The sequence below is a fragment of the Quercus lobata genome, chromosome 2, assembly GCF_001633185.2.
Source record: "Quercus lobata isolate SW786 chromosome 2, ValleyOak3.0 Primary Assembly, whole genome shotgun sequence".
NCBI classification, from domain to species: domain Eukaryota; kingdom Viridiplantae; phylum Streptophyta; class Magnoliopsida; order Fagales; family Fagaceae; genus Quercus; species Quercus lobata.
This window is the reverse complement of record NC_044905.1, coordinates 65,806,554-65,822,321: the sequence shown is the minus strand read 5'-3', so window position 1 is coordinate 65,822,321 and position 15,768 is coordinate 65,806,554.

The following is a 15,768-nucleotide window of genomic DNA, read 5'->3' as shown; positions in this document are numbered from 1 at the left end:
ATTAAGAACATATGTCATGATTTTATGTAATTGGCTTACCATTTGACAAAACCAACTTTACTTGTAATTGGGTAGATTTAGGATGTGTTTAAATACTTCAAGAAACCATGTTTCAAGATCGAGTGTTGAAGCCTTCAAGTCTATCCAAGAAAACAAGCCGAAAAGGCAGAATTACTAAAGCTCGACAACTAGCATGTGTCGAGGTTTAGGGAAGCTGTTTAGCCCGTGTGCTCGACAGTTGCTCGACACCTCCTATCTATTGAGGTTTAAGAATCTCAGATTTCTGATTTGATTTTCTTGGGATCCATGAATGTGTCTCTAGGCTTTCTTTTCTCCTAACCCTAGACATATAAAAGGATTGTTTTAAGGGTCATCAAATAGTTCACAAGTTGCATAAGTATTGAGCAAACTCTGTTCAAGAAAATTGTGACCGGAGACGAAGTTTTTGTCCTAGTTCATCTCTTTCTCTTTGAAGAACTTACTGTGTATGTGCACCGTAGGGTTTTGTGACCAAGCATCTTCTTGATCTTCATCGTGTAGATGAACTGAAGAATTTTGTAGCCAATAACCTTTTTAGTTGGTGATTGAAGTCGCGTACTGGGATCCGCACAATTGTTAGTCACGTACTTGGGAGCTGTGCATCGAAAGTGGGAACTATCACTACAGAACAAGTCCAATTGGGTATTGGGGTAAGGTTCAAATATAGATTGGTAAGGTACTTGGGATTCTTTTACTTGTAATCGCTTGTTGTGATAATAGTGAAGTTTCAGGAGTAGTGACCTGAAAATCACCCGGTGGGGTTTTTTCCGTTAGGTTTTCCCCATTCGTAAATAAATCACCGTGTCATTTATTTTCTGCTGCATATTTAGTTGTTTAGTGATTTGTTTGTGCTACCACGCGCTTTGCATGTTAATTTGATTAATTCATAAACTTGGTTAATTAATCAATTAATTAATCACAAGGGGGTCAATTCATTTTTGGCCTATCAGTATGGGCCAGAGGCAGTAATCCCCCTTGAAACTGGATTTCCAACTCTAAGAATGGACCAATTCAATATTGAAGAGAACCACCATTTACTCCAAGACAACTTGGATTTGGCCGAGGAAAGACAAGAGGTGGCAACGGTAAAGATGGCTTGCTATCAACAAAAAGTTAAGCAACGATATAATTAGGGGGTCAAATCCAGACCCATGGCCCAGGGAGACCTAATCTTGAGGAAAGTAGTGGAGACAGCCAAGAACCCTGCTTGGGGCAAGTTGGGTCCCAATTGGGAAGGGCCATATAGAATCACTTCTATTGTGGGTATTGGAGCCTACCACTTGGAGGATTTGGATGAATCGTAATCCTTCGTCCTTGGAATGTAAACAATCTACGGCATTATTACTATTAATAAATTTTGCTACCATTCATATCTTGCTTGGTCATATCTTGTTGTGGATGCGTTTGTAAAGACAATTGGTCCGTTGATTTTCCTAAGTGTTAAATAGAACCTAGAACCTAGAACTTGCCTGGCTCTTCGAGTCACAAGTCTAGGGTAAATTAACATTGCAAAATTATCCTAAATGTTAAACAAAACCTAGGACTTGCCTGGCTCCTCGGGTCACAAGCCTAGGGTAAATTAACATCGCAAAAATTTTTCTAAGTATTAAACAGAACCTAGGACTTGCGTAGCTCCTCGGGTCACAAGCCTAGAGTAAATTAACATCGCAAAATAAAATTTTCCTAAGTGTTAAATAGAACCTAGGACTTGCCTGGCTCCTCGGGTCACAAGCTTGGGGCAAATTAACATCGAAAAATTTCCCTAAGTGTTAAACAGAACCTAGGTCTTGCCTGGCTCCTCGCGTCACAAGCCTGGGGTAAATTAACATCGCAAAATTTTCCTAAGTGTTAAACAGAACCTAGGACTTGCCTAGCTCCTCGGGTCATAAGCCTAGGGTAAATTAACATCCCAAAATTTTCCTAAGTGTTAAACAAAACTTAGGACTTGCCTGGCTCCTCGGGTCACAAGCCTAGGGTAAATTAACATCGCAAAATTTTTCTAAGTGTTAAGCCGGACCTAGGTCTTCTTGGTTCCCTGGATCGCAAGCCTAAGCACTTCCTTGGGTTTCTGAGATAATGCCAGCATGTTTGTCTGAATTTGTATCCCATTCCAGGTAAGTACTGATTGATAAATTATATAAATTCCATAAGTTAGCCTACTACTTATGTTATCATAAATTGCTATGGCATGGTTATTATAAAGATAAGAAGATAACTAGAGTGTGAGAGGACAGGCACACAGTGAATGAAAAATGTATACAAGTACCCAAAAAAAAAAAAAAAAGAGAGCATAGAAATTTTCTTTCATTAAAGATGTAAGGGTTGTAATACAAAAAAGAAGAAAAAAAGGGCACTACATATACAAGGGCCCACTGCAAAAATCGCCTAAGGATCTCTTAATGGGGAACTAAACTATGCTTTGGGCTCCTTCTCCTTGACACCCTTTTTCTCTTGCTTCTTTTTCTCCTTCTTCTTCAATGGCTCCCCCTCAGGCACCTCTTTCTCGGCCTCCACATCCACCACAGCGTCTGAAGGTGGGGGTTCTTTTGTTGTCTCTTTTCCCTTGGACGAGGTGGGAGAGGGAACGGGGTCTTTTTGCTCTGCAGAAGAAGGGAAAGTAGGGCTGGGATTCATTAGAGGTTGAGGAAGAGTGGGAGCGAGGGGAAGGGTCGGGGGGTAGTACACCCTATCGGGAGCATGAAGCTCTGACTCGGGGTCAACCCCCGTGGCGTTCATTGCCCAGCCCCAGACTTCCAGGCAAAAGGCACAAGCAACATTACAAAGCTGGGCAGTAAGACTCTCAGCTGTCTTAGTCATGCCCGCGTCGTAAGCTGCTTGCTTGGCCTAAGCCTTCTCAGCCTCCTTGGCCTCCAGCTGCTTATTCACTTGCTTTAGTTCCATCATTGTGAGAGCCATCTTGTTCTTGGCCTTCCTTTGGGCCTCTAGGGCATCAGTTGCTTGCCTTTCGTACGTTCAGAGTAGACTCAGCATTCTGCTAAGCCTTCTTCACCTTGGATAGCTGGACAAGGGTTTCTTTCAGCTTTTTCTGCACCTCAACTCGGGCTTTTTCTACAGCCTCCTGGCTCTTCTCGGCCTTCCTTGCCACGTCCAAGGAATGGTCTACCTATTCCTCGGCCATAAAGGAGGTTTGGACGGCCTACAAAAAAGAGAGCAAACAAAACAATGTAAGCGTCGTATACATCTTGATTAAACTAACTTTACAGTTGGATAGGATGAGTGAAGTACCTTGGCAAGGTCCTGCTTCAAAGACAGGAAAACCTTTCTTTTTCTGAAGGACCTTAACTCCTTCACCTCCTCAGGCAGATATAGCACCCTCTCCAGGCATTCTGCCACCAAGCTTGAGCTACCTTTTGTGGGGTCTCTCAAGTTGGCATCATCAAGCACTGGAGCGCCTGAGCTTAAGGTAAAGATGGGCCTCCAGATAGAGGCCTTCCTAGGTTGATCTCCACCAACATCCTTAAAGGTCCTGGTGTTCTCGGGCCTTTTCATTTGCTACCCCTTTCTTGTATGGGCCTCCTTGGCTAGGCGTTCGACAATCTCCCCCTCTGTGCCCTTGCCTCCCTAACCATGTTTCCTTTTCTTATCCACGGCCTCAGCCAGGGATGTGCGTGTTGCGGCAGGAGTCTAAGGGCGGGGCGGCACTGCCATAGCCTGGGAAGAGCCTTTGACATGGGTCGTTAATAGGGCAAGGAGGTCTGGAGTTTTCTCCTCGAAACCCATGTTTATTGGGGCTTAGGATTGTGAAGTGCTAGGGGCATTTGGATGATAAAAAACGTCAAAGTCTTTGTTTGTCTCCTCTTGAACAGACTTAAATGTAGACTCTTCGGCCTCGACATTTGATGGGATAGGAGGTTCTTGTGAGTAGAGGAATCTAGTAGCTAGAGGTGCTGGAAGCTGTGCATCTTAGGTCCCCTCGAGAGGTGGTTCTATAAGCAGAAAACCGGCTACAGCAATGTCTATTAGAGCCAAGCTAGAGTCCTTGGCTTTAATAACGTTCTTCGGACTCTAAAAACGCTTGGTGGATGGTTTGTAGCCTAAAATAACGTGGGCCGCCCTCAGCTGCCCATCCTTAGGCAAGAATATTTCTAACCTGAGGATCCTGTTCAGGTCCTTAAAGTTCACCAAATGTGTGGTACTTGTCTGCCAGATAAAACCATGGGGATTGTTAGTAAAACAAAAAAGAAGAGGGAAGAAAAATTTGACACTAGTTAAGCTATGTAAAATCCTAAGTGTGACCCTGATCCTCGGGATTTCTACCTGGTTCCCCCTCCTGGGTGGGGTAGTGTATCCCATCGTTACATCCTCTTGAGATAATGAGGAAATCCTCGTCCATGCCTTTGCTTGATTTAGGCAGGCAGGAGATTAACCTAACTGAGGGGACCCTACATTTCATACTTGGTTTTCTCCCCTTTCTGGCATTGGTACACCCAATTTACATCGTGCTAGGTAAGGTTAGTCCCTATCTACGGTTTAGTGCATCTACGCACCCGAGGATCCTAAAGACGTTGGGTGAACATTGGGTTGGGATTAACTTATAGTTCATGAGATAATCCTGAGTTACCCTTCTCATAAGGAGTTCCATCCTGCCTTTAATAAAGGCAATCATAGGAATGACCATGGACTCAGAAGGTCTATCCAAGACGAACCACTCACCCCCCTCACAGTGTTAGATTTCCACATTATTAGGAATCCTATATTGTGCCCTGAAGGTCGCCCTAGCCTCGACACTGTCCACTAACCTAGAATATCTACCCATGATCTTTTGGGAGGTAAAGTATGAAACTTGTGAAAAAGAAGGAACAAAGGAAATCAACACACCTATTGATGAACGCAAAGAGGGCTCCTTGAGAGTTTTGCTCTTCAACTTAGATCGCCAGAATGTTCAAAATGAGCCTCAGCTAGCTTTAAGTTCTCTTTTTATAAGATTGAAAAAGAGAGTGGAAAAATTCCTACCTATTCTTGTGGAGAAACGAGAACCGTACGATCCTAATTAGATCATAGAACATGGGGAGACAAGCAGCCGCCTGACACCATAAATGCAAGATTGTGGATTCCGAAGCGCTAGGAGCATGCGATGGACAAACCAAAGGATGTTGATACGTGGAAACGCATGTGGCACGTATTTATCTTACTTAGAGTACTAAAACTTTACTTTTTGTCCCTAAACAAATAGTGAAAGTTTTAGGGGGCTATTGTGGGTGCTCGAGGATCGAGGATGAAGCTGAAGGGTCGCACTATTGGGCCAAGGACCGAGGAGGAAGTTTGAAGGTCGCAGTAATAACGTGGAGATGCTGTAAGCCACGGGCGCAAGGGAAGAAGCCGCTTGAAGTGGGGAAGAAATGAATCATGGTATTCTAAGGCATTCTGAGTGGAGGTTAGGATCTGAAGATAGTGGAAGACAGTGGACAATAGGGAAGCTTTAGGCTTTGTATAGCTTGTTCCATCTACATTAATTGAAAGACAACAGCTTTATCAGCTGCATTAAATGAGGAAGTGACCTGAACAGTGTAAGCCACAGCTAAGCAGATTCCTACCACCATCTTCTTCAGATGTGAAAGGTAACAAGTGTCAAAAAAGAAAGAGGTTAGGTAGGAATGAATGGTGAGGATGTGAGGGAGGTAGAGGTATATAAAGAAAGGAGGGGGCATTGGAAAAGGGGATCAAGAAAAAGGTGAGAAAAAGAAATAGAGAGAAGAACATTGGAGAAGAAAGGGAATAGTATCATTTCCCATTCAAATTCTGCCTTCTTGGGAGCCTTTGTGTAAAACTTGACTCTCATCTATTTTTGAATACAAACCTGAATCTTCCTTACAATTGTCCTCGGCAGAGCTTATTGTTGTTATTCTTTCCCACCTCTTACAAATTTTATTGATTTGGGCCAAGTTTGAAGGGTACAACCCATTACTCTAAGTGGGCTTGGGCAACAGATTTTTTTTGGTCCTTACAGGTATAATTTATTAATTATTTTTACTAAAGTTCTCTCAATTTTAGCTTAAGATTTTTCTTGAATTTTAGTATTCTCTTTGTTTTTTGTTTGTTTGTTTGTTTTATAATGAATAAGGTGTTTGAAATTGGGGTCTTGAGATTTGGTGGTGAGAATTGAGTGGTTGAGAAAGTGTTTGGTATGTTATTTTATTATTTTAACTACTAAATTTATAATATAGTATTGTACTCTCTTGAAAATGTCTAAGAACTATGTAGTTCTAATCTCATATATCTCATGTGGAAGAATATAAGGTTTTGCCATATGACGTATTTATTGAGATTTTTATTTATTTATTTAGGCTTCCATCTCAATAAAGTTTGCATTTATATCAAAGTATTAGTTCATTGAATTAATTAGTAGAGTAAATGCATATTTTACTATCTATAATTGTGCATTAATTCAAAGTTTTCTTGGTTGTGACCATTTCTGGTCTTAGGTCCTCTTGTAAAACTTACTAATCTTCTGACTTTTTGTTGTTTTATAGATTGACTGAATTGAGCAATCAAAATCAAGTTATGAGAGCTTCTTATTTAAGGTATTTTTTTTTTCCTTCTCTTTATTTCTTTTGTTTATTACTACTTTACTTACTACTTTGTAGTTTTATTGCTTTATTAGTTTAGTACCATGCTAGGTTAGGTTAGATGTAGTTTAATTTGGTTGTTGTATGTTGGGTTTTGGGATAGGTTGTGTACGCATGTTCAACCCTACCTACGCAACTCCACGAGCCAACATACGCTTGCTTCTACATTTGTACACATGCTTAACTCATAATACCCATAATTTTCTGTCTTTTTCTTTTCATGCTTTTAATTAGTTTAATTCCATATTTTAGTTCCTTTTTAGGTTAGATAACATGTGTTAAGTCTAAGATTAGTAGATAACATGTTTAGTTGCTTAGTTTGTTTAGATTAGATGATTAGAGTTTGAATGTGCTTGAATTTGAACATGAATATGCTTATGACCATGAACATGCATTTATGTGTATAGGTATTGTGGTGTTCCAGCAATGGTAAGTACATGCATATATACATGAACATGCATAGATGAATGAGATGAACATGCATAGATGAATGAGATGAACATGATGAATGTGATATTTTTTGGATATGTGATATGAATGTGATGATGAACATGTTAATGCCGTGTGATGTGGGTTGTTGCCATGTATGCTTGTTACCTTGATGTATATGATATGATGTGATGAATGTGGGCATGTATGCTAAGATTTATGACATAGAACTAGAGAGAGTGTGTGTGTATGCATGTTTAGGACTGCATATTAGAAGGTTTAAAAGAAAAAGAAAAAGAAGAATTAGGGTATGTAAACAATGAGTGGAGGTTGGTCCATTGGCTGAACAAGATTGGGTGCTTAACATCTTCCCATTCATGTACCTTAACTTCGAACCTAGAATTTGGATATACAAGGCCCTCTAAAAGGGGCCCAAAGTTTGGTCCTTACTGTTGCTCATTTAACAGAAACTGCTGATGTGGCAAATGGAGTGCACTGTTGGCACATTAAATGCTGACATAGCCAATAAAATAATATTAAAAAATGCCACGTCAACATCCACGTGTCCATTAAATATAATATTAAAATAAATTTATCAATTTTAAAAATTAAAAAATTACAAAAAAGAAAAAACATAATTAAATTTGTCAATATTAATTTACCAAATTCTATTAAAATTTCTGGTCAACCAAGCACAATAAAAGTTACTAAGGCTGTGTTTGGTTCCCGTAAAATATTTTCAAAAAAATAAATATTTTTCGGAAATGCTATTTTTTCCTTGATAATAATGAAATCCCTACAACTCCGTGGACGTAAGCAAATTGCCGAACCACGTGAATACTGTCTTATGCGTGTGATTATTTTTCTTTGGCGTGTGTTTTTTCTTTATTTTTTTTCTCACAGGTTTGGGAATTTCATGTTAATTCTCTACATTTAGAATATTATTATTTTTTTTATTATAGATAGTTTAGTTTGATTCTTGTTTAGTATAACTGTTTTGTTAAAAAAAAGGATTTGACACTTAATTAGTTATTTTAGTTATCTAAAAACATGCAAGCTACAAATCTAATGAGGGATATTCAGTTTTTGTTTGTTTGTATTTTTTTTTAGAGAAATGTTATATCTATAATATTTTCACAACAAATTCTAAGTGGAAGATTGTTATTGGTTATTATTATTGGGGTAAAAAAGTAATTTTAGTGGTTGTGGTGGGCCTTTTTGTAATGTTGGGCTGAGCTGCCTCCTGCGGTATTGGGCCCAAGTGTTCTGGATTAGGGAGTTGGGATCGGTCCAATTGTAACCCACTTTGGTCTGGCTTATGCACAAACTATGCCCAGTTTGCCAAGATTTTGGTCACATGCCCATGATAGGTGAAGTTGTTATAGGAAAGTTATGGCAAGCAAATATAATAAAGATAACAAAAGAAATGCATTTGCCACTAAGACAGAAATGAATAAAGGGCATCGACAAGAAATGCCCTGTTCATAAAGTAGCAGAAATAAATGGGAAAGAAATAGTAATGAGTTTATTGGATCAAAGAGGGAAATGTCTATCTGCTATGCCAAGTTATGTCACAGGGCCGAAGTCAAGAAGGGAACCATTTTCTCAATGCGAATAATCTCCCTAAGAAGAAATTAATTGCTTTGAGGGAATGAGCCTAAATGACTTGTGCCCAGAAGAATCTTTTGCTTTTGACAGAGAGCATGGGCTTTAGAAGGAGAGAAGGGATCAACCTATTGGTGCATGCTTGCCGTTCTATGCTCTCTATTTTCTTTCATTTTCCTTTTCCTCTCTTCTTTTCTCAGAGTTTGCCTTATGTTGTGATTCTTTCCTAAAGGTTCCTATTCCTGTGTTCGTTCCTCGCTGTGCACGGGAAGGGTCCTTTATATAATGTCTGCCGTGACTAGATTTTACTATTCTAGCCTTTAACTACCTTTGTCTGGTCTGGGTGTCCTTGCCGACCACCACTGGTTTGTCAATCACTCAGCCACCACCACTTACTTGTGTTGGCTGTGCCAACAGACAAAGAAAACTATTTTGTTTGTTTGCTTGTCGTAGCACTCTTACCTACTACGGTGTGAGTGCTCTCTCTCTTCCTATCCTTTATGGCATGCGCTTAGTAGTTCTAACTCATCCTTACTTCTTTTGGGCGGTATGTTATCCCAACAAGACATTTCTCCCAAAAGAGCCTAGCATAAACCCCAGAATAGGTTTTCCCCATTTCCCCACCACTAGACCATGCCCTCTTACCTCTAACCCATAACCATCCTACTTCCTGTATTGGCTAGGTACAGGCTGGTGATGTTTGGGCCTTGCGTGTGCTTCACTTCTATGTATGTCCAAAATCTGCTTGCTACTTATGTGTTTGCCATGGTTTGGAGGCTCTTATGCACACTTTGCTACCCATCCATGGCTTCTTATGGCGTGAGCTATTTCCTGACTTCCCATTCTTTAGGGCTTGCTCCCTTTTGGGGCTGGGCTTTGCTTGATTGTGAGTTTTTCTTCTTTCAACCCATTCTTTTGCTCTTTTCTGTAGTTTTGCATTTCCTACTGCACTATTCTGCCATTCTTGCTTTGATGTTATTTGATCCAAGCCTGCTAGGCTTCTTTGGGCCTGCAGCTTATTCTTCTCTCAATGATCCAGTATGGTCATTGGGCTTTTTGTTACATTGCTTGCGGGCTCTTGTATCCTATTTATTTCTTCTTGGGCATCTTCAGCCCTTTCTAATTTTGTGTTCCTATGGGCTTTTACTAACTTCTTTGGGCTTCCCTGGCCCAATTATTTTATCCTTCATCCTTAGGGCTCATGGACTTTCCATCAACCCCTTATTTTCTTTACTTGCATTACTTCACACCTGTTTTGGCCCATTCTCACATTTCTACATCACATACTACACATGGGTTTGCTACTTCTCTCTTTTCGGGCTCCTTTAGGCCCGTTTGCTTCCTCAAAGCACTTTTATTTATTTTACGGGCCTATGATCCATTATTCCTGCCGCTTGAGCTTAATGGCTTTTCTATCTAACTACTAACTCATTTCTGCTCATGTTGCTTGGCTTTTCTTCCTTCTACTGGGCTTCCCAAAATGAGCATCACTAATGGTATTTTCAAATTTGAACCAATAATAACTAACCACCTATGATTTGTTGTGAAAATGTTAAAGATGTAACCCATTATTATTATTATTATTTTTCTTTTTCCATTTAGCTACCTACCTTACTAGCTTCAATCCTCCAAAGGCCAAGGCAAATTGATCAGACATAAGTAAAAGGCATCTAATATCATTGAATATTGATCTTGTTAGCACATATTTGTTATGTTAATAGGTTTATAAATCTATTGGTTCATAAAATATTTAAGTTGTATCTTAAATAATATTTCTAATTTTTCCTGACTTACGTATTAGCAAAACAATATTCATAAAACAACTAAAATGGATTTTTAGGTTCATTAAATGGGCTGGTTTGAATCTATGTATAATAATGTGTTGGGCCTTGGTGGTCTTTGAGTTTTGATCATTTCTCTCTTTTAAATTCTTTTGGACCATGACACTTCTTGCTCATCTAGCTAATTAGGCAATCCCAAAGATGAGGAAAACCCTATTTGTCTCTCTCTCTCTCTCTCTCTCTCTCTCTCTCTCTCTCTCTCACGGTCTTAGCATCATTTGGGCCTTTGACTTGATATATGGCTTACCAATACCAGATCTTCCACAGATGCTGATGTGCAAGGTTTGTTGGTGCGGTCGGTATTAGAATTGCACTTCAAATCCATGCCTTCATCATCATCTATTAGGGGCACTCACCTGTGCCATGATTGTGACGGAGAAAGCATCATTCCCATTTAAATCTTCTCATTTTCTCTAATTTTAGTCTAGATATAAGAATTGTAGCATTGAATGAAAAATCCAATAATCTTACTCAAACCACTAGGAACTCTTTTTATTCCTGTTTTTCAGCACTGGGAGTCTACGAAAGCACTTACTAGAGTGGGTTAGGAAGTTGGGCACTAAGAGTGGTGTGGCTGGTGGTACATTAATCATAAATAAATAAAAAGATGGCGACGTAGTGGTGGTATTGGAATGAATGAATGATTGGATTTGATCACCCCCACCATTTTATTTAATTGATATGCACAGCTGCACGCTATTTTGCAATCTCAACAACAGACATTGGATGAAATGAAGAAGAAAGCAACCAAGCAAGGCTTGCTCTTCCACGATTCTATTTAAGCATTTGAAATGGAACAAGACCGGTATTTGTTCAAGGATTCTGTTAACAGATGCCGTCAGAGCAATTATTAATTAACTATTTTAAAAATATTTAAATTTATGTGTCACGTTTCAATTGGATCAATTAATACACTTCATAAGCTTATGCGACACTTAACAGGCACGTCAACAAAAATCTAACGAAGGGGATAATGATGCAATCATGATAAAACTTTAAGCTTAAGGAGTAAAATCTAAATTCTAAAACTTCAGGATAATTTCTCCAAAAAAAAAAAAGAAAACACTTCAGGATGTAAAATTCAACTACCACCAAATTTTATGAGTGTAATTTACATTTTATTCTAAAGTAAAACATATTTTATACTCATTATTATTATTTTTTTTAAAGAAACCCTTGCAACCTGTAACTTGGAAATCACACATTCTCTCCAAAATATCTATTCACAACTAGTCATTACTCGTTACAAATTTACAATAGCATCTCCTGACAATGAAGTACTATCAAACTACGTCTTTTTTCTCTCTTACCCATATACTTATTTATGTGGGTCAAATTTATGATAAATAATCATATTTTATGATGATGCTGAAAAATCAACAGTAAGTCACACAGCCATACGTGCTCGAAATAATACCTGTAAAACGAAAAGAGAAGACCTAACAGATAGCATCGGTGTGGTGTTGGCTAAATGCCCAACGAAGGTCAAGTTAGAACTTCTCACAACTCTAGAGTGCCAGAGTGGGGGTAAATTATGCGTACCTTGGTTGGTGACGGTATTGGGGCTTTTATAGTATAAAAAGGTTGACATCTCTTTCCTTGGTTTAGAAGTCTTTTTCTTATAGGAATCCTCATGAGCGTATTTTCTGGAATCCTTTCCTTGTAGGAGTCTTTTTGATCAACATTGGGCATGGGGCACAATAAATTTCCTTATACATATGTGTGGAGACCAAGTTATGGTTACGTCAGAATCGTCAGTCTCGCTCAACCCTTCATCATTGGCGGCATCAGCTTTCAATCGCCATCCAAAGTTAATTCTGTCAGCTTTGTACTGTTTGTCATGTGTTGATAGACGCAAGGCTGATGGGTTGGTTTGGAACGTCGCTCTACGCCTTGTCATGGGTAAGTTCCAATATTACAAAATTATCCTTATTAGTTGCCCCCTACTCCATAACCTCGTCAGCTAAAGTTGATGGGTTGTGGAGTTCAGTTTTTTATGACTTCCATTTATTTAATTTCATTTATTCAGGAATAAGGAAGAGGCATTTATGGGCGTTTCCTCGAGGAGCCTGCATTAATTGCCTGAACATGTGTCGCATTCCAATTGGATCGGCTTCTAGACGAGGGTGTCGCTTCGTCTTCTGTGCACCCTTTAATTATATATATATATATCTCAATTCTTTCCCATTCTTCCCATTTTTTTGTCGATCCACAGAGAGAGCTTATTGTTTGGGGAACCTTGCTCCCATCATCATTTTACACTCTTCATACGTTTGTTGAGACCGTTACTTATCCCAGAGACCGTTTACTTGGTGAGTCTTCTCTTCTTTTCTCCTGTCTATCATTTTTTGTGTTTTAGTTGATAATGTAGCATTTTAGTGAGGCCGTCAACTTAGGTACTTAGAATGACTCTGTCGCTTGTAGGTAAAAAATGTCTAGGGGAGTGATTAGTGAGCAGTCGTTAGTTCGTGAAGAAGCAGGCTACGATGAAGTCTACCAAACAGGATAGGTACCCGAGGAGGGCCATTCCTGGTCATTAGAAAGAGAGACGTCAACCTGTTCTCCTGACGAGGATGGGGAAAATTATATAGGAAAGGAAGATAAGGAAGAGATAGACGAGGGTGAAGTTGATGGTGAGGGAGAGATTGAAGATGACGAGGTAATGGAGGGTGACGGGGACGAAAATGACGTGGATGATAGGACCCCCGAGGTTGGGAGTTCGGGAAACCCCGGAAGTGGGCACACTTGTCGATTCATTCTTCCTTAAATGTGGACCATCAATGACCTCCTACCAAAGATGACATCCAACATTTTTAAGAACTTAAGAGATCATTTCCAAATCCCCGATCACATACCAATCTGTCTTCTTGGGAAGTTCGAGAAGTGCTACTCAAGAGAGATGGAGGATACTAGTATGTATGATGCCATGCTCACAGCGGGATTGAGGCTGCCACTGACGGCGTTACATCGTTAGTTAGCTAACTTCCTTAGTCTGTTCGTTAACCAAATCGCTCCTAATGCCTGGAGGATCTTCATAGGAGCGAAGATCTTGTGAGGTCGTCTAAGCGAAGGGAATCGTCAGCTTATGTTAGACGAGTTCTTCTGGTGCTACCGACCCCAACACATAATCTCGTCACAAGGGATTTATCACTTTGCTACTCGAAAAAAAATGCTAAGGCTTGTATCAGACATGCCTGACTCCAACAGGAATTGGAAGGGCATATATTTTTTTGTAAATGGGACGGATTAGGTATGTCGTCTGGAGGAATGGGACACAATGCCCCACGGTTTTGATAACACTTGGGGCATTGTTAAGGATTTAGGTTTAATGTCGTCATCTTTTTTTTAACCTTTTAGTCTTCTTGCAAGTGTTCTCATGTCGTCGTCATTTTTCTATTTCAGCTAGTGTCTGCCCATCCATTACCGATAAGCAGGAGGCCTTCATCTAACGGGTTCTTGAAAGTCCATTCAAAAAGCGTAAGTGCAGGGATTTAATTACCCTTGACACACTACACGTGTATTGTGGTGGTCCAGAGCCAACCTCGGCAGGTTGTAGGCTAAACTCTTACTCTTGCTGTCATGAGTATTTCTTATTTTCTTCCGTCACTTTATTCTTCTTTTTCTTACTTCTTAGGCGTCACTTAGTTTATGCCTATCACATATCCTATGCAGAAATGGAGGCTGCTAGGTTAAGAGCGTAGGTGCGCGCATCCGCTGCTTAGCATAAAAAGAAAGAAGAAAATAAGGCGAAGGGAGATGGGGTGTCCTCGTCAGCTCCAAAAGCTGTCGGGAAGTGTGCGTATAAGAGAAAAGTCAACGGGAAGGATGATCGTCCACCCAAGAAGCCTTTTGTTACTATTCGGGAAAAATCCCTAAAAAAGCCAAGGCCCCCTAAGACTGACCATGGCGTAGGTGAGGGTTTGATGATGTCATTGGGCCCTATTACTTAGGGATCTGACCATTGCCTTCTCATGCATAAAGACTATGCCATCGAGATGGTAGGATCCATCATTAGCGATAAGGATGTAGACCCTTATGCTGAGTAGGGGACTGACGAGTTAAGAGCGTTGTGCCTTGTAGGCGTCGGTGCGTATGAAAGCTTTACAAGAAAGGGGCATCGCCAAAGGAGTGATTGCCCGCTTGCATAAGAGCATAGAGCTCTTGACGGACGAGGAACAACAATACAAGGGTGCCATTCGCTCTCTTAACGAGGAGGTAAAAAATCTAAAGGGTAAGCTGGAGGAGGAGGGTTGTTAGAGAAAGAGTGAGTAAGAAGCAAAGGAGAAAGTAGAGAAAGAGCTGACGGCCCTCCTTGATTAGGTGGAGACGGCCAGAATTGATGCCGTAAATGAATACAAGGCCTCTCAGCCGTTCATAGATTTTTATGGTGGATATTATGGTGAAGGGTTTGAGGACTGCCTTAAGCAGGTTAAGTCCCTTTACCTTCACCTAGATTTCTCCACGGTTACTATGGATGAGCCCCTACTGTCAACTCCTGCTGGCGACACTGTCCATTAGGAAATTGATGACTCCATTGAGTTTAATCCAAAAGATGGTAATGCCTTCATTGCCAAGCCAGTCACAGATGCCCCCGTCACCTCTCTGGTTTTGTCCATTGAACCTGTGAACGTCGAGGATCCTGTTACCGAGGAGAAGATTGACGGGAACTCTCTAATCCCTCTAGTGTCATAGTTTAATGCATTTTCCTTTTGATTTTCTCTGTTTTTAAGACTCTGTAAAACACCCTACTATTTTTTGGGCTTGATTTGTAAAGACTAAACCTTATGTTGATTTATATCTGTCGCTTTGGTCGTTTGTTTATTGGCACATGTATGTATCTCATGGACCTATCTATTTTAAATTTTGATTTGTTCATCTTCAACTAATGTTTGAGAGTTAATAGACCTTACAATGGACTTGTCCACTTTGCAGACCCGTCCATAAGTCTACTCGTCAACTTTATAATCTTGTCCACTTTATAATCTTGTCCATAAATCTACTACTTTGTAGTTTTATTGCTTTATTAGTTTAGTAGCATGCTAGGTTAGGTTAGATGTAGTTTAATTTGGTTGTTGTATATTGGGTTTTGGGATAGGTTGTGTACGCATGTTCACCCCTACCTACGCAACTCCACGAGCCAACATACGCTTGCTTTTGCATTTGTACACATGCTTAACTCATAATACCCATAATTTTCTGTCTTTTTCTTTTCATGCTTTTAATTAGTTTAATTCCATATTTTAGTTCCTTTTTAGGTTAGATAACAT